Raw genomic sequence first — 5972 nt, 5'->3', positions numbered from 1 at the left:
TACTGGAAAAACCATAGCTTTGACTAGATGGACTTTCTTCAGCAAAGTCCCTGCTTTGTAATACACTGTCGAGGTTTGTCAAAGCTTTTCTTTCTTTTTTTTTTTTCTTTTTTTTTTTTACTTTTTTTTTTAAATTTTAGTTTTTTATTTTTTAAATTTTAAAATCTTTAATTCTTACATGCATTCCCAAACATGAACCCCCCTCCCACCTCCCTCCCCATAACATCTTTCTGGGTCATGAGAAAGTGTCTTTTAATTTCGTGACTGCAGTCACCATCTGCAGTGATTTTGGAGCCTAAGAAAATAAAGTCTCTCACTGTTTCTTGTTTCCCCATCTCTTTCCCTTGAAGTGATGGGACCAGATGCCATGATCTTAGTTTTTTGAATGTTGCGTTTTAAGAATGTTTTTTCACTCTCCTCTTTCACTTTCATCAAGAGGCTCTTTAGTTCCTCTTCACTTTCTGCCATCTGAGGTTACTGCTATTTCTCCTGGCAATCTTGATTCCAGCTTGTACTTCATCCAACCCAGCATTTCTCATGATGTACTCTGCATATAAGTTAAATAAGCCAAGTGACAATATACAGCTTTGACATACTCTTTTCCCAATTTGGAACCAGTCCATTACCAACCTGGAATATAACAGTTTCAAATTACATCATCGTGTCATTAAGAAAGGTGTCACAATTGACTAGTTGGACCTCTTATTTGCTTTTACAGGAAAAGTACAGAATTCCAAGAAGGTACAGAAGGACCCTTGCAACACTGTTAATCTTTGTAACAAAGAAGGTAGGGCACTTATGAACCAAACACCAGAACCAGCAATCCACAAAGTGTGTGGGGCAGGGGGGTGTTCATGGTAACAGGATAGCGCAGAGTTTGACAGATGGCCATGAAGTGGTCATAGGTCTTTGTGGTCAGCACAATGCTGCTCAAATCTACAAAGAGTAGGTAAAAGTATATTCACAGGTTACGGCTTTGCCTTCTCTGGGATAGTGGTGAAAGGAACAGATTGGCAAAGAAGAATTACATGGGTGTGTGGAAGTGGGAGTCAGAGATGGTGACCAGGATAATTAGCAGGTTTCTAAGCACCATGATCTGGTACATGGTGAAAATATAAGGTGCTGCAGTTCTGGTTTCTCTGATAATTGTAGAAGAAGAAAATTTGAAATTTGTGTATCATTTCCTGGTCTCATGTGGCCCTCATCAACTTGTTGATTTTTTTCTCTTTGATAATAGCCATTCTTACTGTGGAAAGTGTACCTCATTGTGATTTTGGCTTTCGCTCACTTTTTTTTTAAATATCTTTAATATTCTTTCTTTTTAATAACTTTTATTGAAATGTAATTGATTTACAATGTCATATTAGTTCCAGGTGTACAGCAAAATTATATATATATATATATGTATACATATATATATATATATATTATTTTTTAGATTCTTTTTCCAGTATAGATTATTACAAGATATTGAGTTTTTTCCCTGTATTTAATTCCCTAGGTCCTTGTTGATTGCCTATTTTATATAGATTATTAGTATATAAAAACGATATTCTTTCACTGACTTAAAAAAATTTATTTATTTATTTGTTTGTTTGTTTTGTTTCTCACTGCACTGAGTCTTCCTTGCTTTGTGGAGGCTTTCTCTGGTTGTGGAGGTGGGGGCGCTACTCTTCGTTGTGGTACGAGGACTTCCCACTGTGGTGACTTGTCTTGCTGTAGAGCTCAGGCTCTAGAGTACAAGATCAGAAGTTGTGGTGCCCGGGATAGTGACTTTGTGGCATGTGGAATCTTTCCAGACCAGGCATCACCCACAGTTTCTATTCCCACCTTGGCAGGCAGATTCTTGCTTGCTGCACCACCAGGGAAGTCTTTTCATTCACTGACTTTTGACAGTTTAAATACGTGTGTGTTGGAGAAGGTCTTTTGCATTGAAACATTTATGTGTCCTATTATACCTCTGTAGATGTGTGCATTCGGTTCCTTCCCCAGACTTGGAAAATTCTCAGCTATTATTTCTATACCTAATCTCTCTGCTCCTTTCTCCCTCTCTTCTGCTTTGGAGACACTCAGTATCCTTCTTACCTGTTCTAGTAGAGTCAGAAGTTTCTCAGAGAATAACTTCATTAAAAAAAAAATTCTTAGTTCTGTCCTCACATCTACCTGAATCATTCTACATTTGAACTCACTATCTCTCTACAGCATATGGTCTCCACTTCCAGTGCTTTGCAATTCATCCTTCATCTCATTTACTGAATTCTTCAGCACCAGAATTTCTGTTTACTTATGTTCAAGAGCTTTCATTATTTTAGAAACTGTTCTTATGTTCATTATTTTTATTCCTTAGCTAAATGAAGTGTCTTTGGGGAGTTTTCTTGTAGCTTGTTGAGCTTCTTCATGACACTATTTTGAATTCTCCACTTGCTTAATCATACTCTTGCACGACATTAAATTAGTTCATGGAAAACTGTTGTTTTCTTTTTGTGATTCCATGTTACTGTGGTTTTTCATGGTGCTCAGTGGGTTGCTCCTCTGTCCTGCATTTGAGGAAGCAAACAGTGTTCTTATGTATGTAAAGCCTTGTATACTTTGATTCTAGCAAATGAACAGATTGCTAACAGAGGTCCTTCTGCATTTTTCGATTAACTGACTTTGTGGCACAAGTTTTTGGTTTCTTTCTCATGAGCTGCTCCTGCCATATTTGAGGAACTACACTTTTTGCATTTCATGGCCTCTTCCAGACACATTGTCATTGTCCTTGCTATCAATGTTTGTGCCTCCAGCATCAGTGGTGACCTGGTGTTGTCAGTGTCCCTGATGTGGCTGGCATCTTTGCTGGGGAGGGGTCCTAGAGTGGTAGGTGCTCTTGCCACATGCACGGTGACCTTGCGTGAGGGCCTCCCACTGATGCCTGGTTCCCTGGGGCTGCAGGTGCCACTGAATCCAGGAGGCCGGGGTTACGCACACCACCTCCAGTGGGACACCTAGGTGCTCTGGGGCTGCAGCCTCAGCTGCCTCAACCATGGGGTGGATCAGCATCACCGCCTCTGCTGTTCCTCTGGCTCCACCTCCTCCAAGTGAAAAATCTGCTCCCTTTCAGATGTACAACTGTGTGTATCTCTGATGTCCTGAAGTGTTTAGTAGAAAAAAAACACTTTATTTATGCATGATGTTATCTACAAGTTGTAGATTGAGGGGAGAAACAAACAGAGTGTCGTCTGCCACCATAATACTGACGTCACCAATGACAGACTTTCCCCCACAAGCTATAAGGTTAAAATTGGGGGTTCCCAGGGGGCTCAGTGGTTAAGAATGCACCTGCCAATGCAGGAGATCCAAGAGATGCAGGTTCGATCCCAGGGTCAAGAAAATCCCCAGAAGGGAAAATGGCAACCCACTCCAGTATTCTTGTCTGGAGAATCCCATGGACAGAGGAGCCTGGTGAGCTACAATCCATGTGTTCATGAAGATCAGACACCACTGAGGACACATGCATAAGCAAAAGATTAAAATACACAAATAAATGGAGTAGATTATCACATGTTAGTGAGGAAAGAATTGCTACGTGGCTCCATACAACCTCATGGATGAGCTTTAGAGTTCCAACATATAGAATTACTGAGAAACATAGACTCATGAGGAATCCAGTAGAGATCAGAACAACTCCTTAACATTAAATCTCATTTGATAATAAAGACATCACATTAGAACAGTTACTGTTGGGATGAGTGGTTATGCAGCAACAAGTAAATGAATAAAATAAAAAATGGTATAGAACTGAGATCAACTCCTATAATCTCATTCTATGCATTTATTCTGATCTTTAAAGATAGCATTCACCACTCTGTTTTCTTAATTATATTACAGATAATTATACTAAAATGTTATTCCATTGCAGTTTCCTCCCAGGTAAGCAGGATATTGGCAAACATGTTTGCACAAATTGTGACTTGAACCACATGACTGGATATGCAATCAAGCTCTCTAGTGAGTCATCTTTGATCATGAGGTATATACGCATGCTGAACATATAGAAAGATTTGACCCTTGAACAATGCAGAGTTTGGAAGCAATGGCACCTTGTGCAATTGAAAATCTGCCTGTAGCATTGCAATCAACCCTCCTTATCTATAGCTCCACACCCTCTGATTCAGTTCACCCTTTTATAAAATTATATAAATTGCCTTGGATTTCACTTGTACAATTTTTTACATGAGTAATATATTTCATGATATTTTTTTTTCCAGAAAGCAAGGCAAAAATTACTCAGGGTGACATTTGTCATTTAAGAAAGTATTATTCCTCATGTCACTCCATAAAAAATAGAAATGCCCAAACATTTCATATTCAAAGTTTTGAAAATTTTGAAATAGAAAAAAGCACAACTTTAAAAAAAATACCTAAATAATAGAATGAAAAGAAAGTTTAATAAAGTGAGTAACTGAGATTGTATAGAAAAGTTGGAGTTTTATAAAAATGGATATCCAAGAAAATAAATAGAAGGAGCAAATTTTATTTCCCACTGAGGAAAGTGTCACAATTTCTGATTCTCAGGCTTGAGCAATGCAGTCAAGGGCACTTCATCTGCCCCAGGACAACTGGCCTTTCTATAGCTATTATTCCATAGCCTCTCTTCAGAGCTCTCTTTATGTCTTTGTTCCTCAGACTGTAGATGAAGGGGTTCAGCATGGGTGTCACTACAGTGTACATGACGGAGGCTGTTGCACTTGAGAGTGAGCTGTGTGTAGCAGCAGAGCTAAGGTACACTCCCAGGCTCGTACAATAAAATAAGAAGACAACTGAGAGATGAGATGCACAAGTGGAAAATGCTTTAAGCTTTCCCTGAGTTGATGAGATTCTTCATATGGCAGAGACTATCTTAGAGTAAGAGTAAAGGATACCAGCAAATGGCCCACCAGCTAGTAGCACTGATGCCACATACATCACCATGTCATTAAGAAAGGTGTTAGAACAGGCAAGTTGGACCATCTGATTGAGTTCACAAAAAAAGTGGGGAATTTCCACCTCTGTACAGAAGGTCAGCTGCAAAACCATCAAACTTTGTAACAAGGAATTCATAGCACTCATCATCCAGGACATCAATACCAGCAGTCCGCAGAGCCAAGGGTTCATGATGACTGTGTAGTGCAGGGGGTGGCAGATGGCCACAAAGCGGTCGTAGGCCATCACTGTCAAGAGGAAGTCATCTAATCCTGCAAAGAATACGTAAAAGTACACCTGGACGATGCAGCCTTCGTAGGTTATGACTTTGCTCTGGTTCTCAATATTCTGCAGCATCTTTGGGATGGTGGTGGAGGTGAAGCAGATGTCTACAAAGGACAGGTTAGAGAGGAAGAAGTACATGGGGGTGTGGAGGTGGGAGTCAGAGATGGTGGCCAGGATGATGAGCAGGTTTCCAAACACAGTGAGCAGGTACATGGAGAGGAAAAGCCCAAAGATGAGGGGCTGCAGTTTTGGATCCTCTGCGAATCCCAGAAGAAAAAATTCAGAAAATTGTGTATTGTTACCTGGTTCCATGGGGTGGAGGTGACTACCAGGAAAAATGAAAATAATGTGAATAATTTTCACACAAATTGGCATAACTCGCATAATGCAATTTCTATTTTGCTTTCAATAAATTAATTTTAATATCTTGTGTTTAGAAAAGTTCTATTTCATCTCTACCTGGGCATTTTTCACCCATTCTCAGCATATTCCCAAAGAAATCATGCATTCTACAGTTGTAATCAGAAATACTTTCATACATGTGAAAAATACATTGAGTGTCAACCATGTTCAAAGCACATATTGTTTAGTTGCTAAGCCGGATCTAGCACTTTTGAGACTCCCTGGACTGTATGTAGCCTGCCAGGCCCCTCTGTCCATGGGATTTCCCAGGCAAGAATACTGCAATATGTTGCCAATTCCTTCTCTGGGTGATCTTCTCATCCCAGGGATTGAACCCTCCTCTC

At 39.7% G+C, this 5972-nt stretch overlaps 1 pseudogene; it reads right to left on the bottom strand.

Annotated features, from left to right (window-relative positions):
* Positions 1–4569: 4569 nt before the first annotated feature.
* On the bottom strand, positions 4570–5538 carry LOC138441686 (olfactory receptor 7A17-like; annotated as a pseudogene).
* Positions 5539–5972: the final 434 nt, after the last annotated feature.

The sequence above is a fragment of the Ovis canadensis genome, chromosome 5 (genome assembly GCF_042477335.2).
Source record: "Ovis canadensis isolate MfBH-ARS-UI-01 breed Bighorn chromosome 5, ARS-UI_OviCan_v2, whole genome shotgun sequence".
In the NCBI taxonomy this organism is placed as follows: Eukaryota; Metazoa; Chordata; class Mammalia; order Artiodactyla; family Bovidae; genus Ovis; species Ovis canadensis.
Note: the sequence above shows the minus strand (reverse complement) of the source record. Positions and strands in the feature narration are given on the sequence as shown.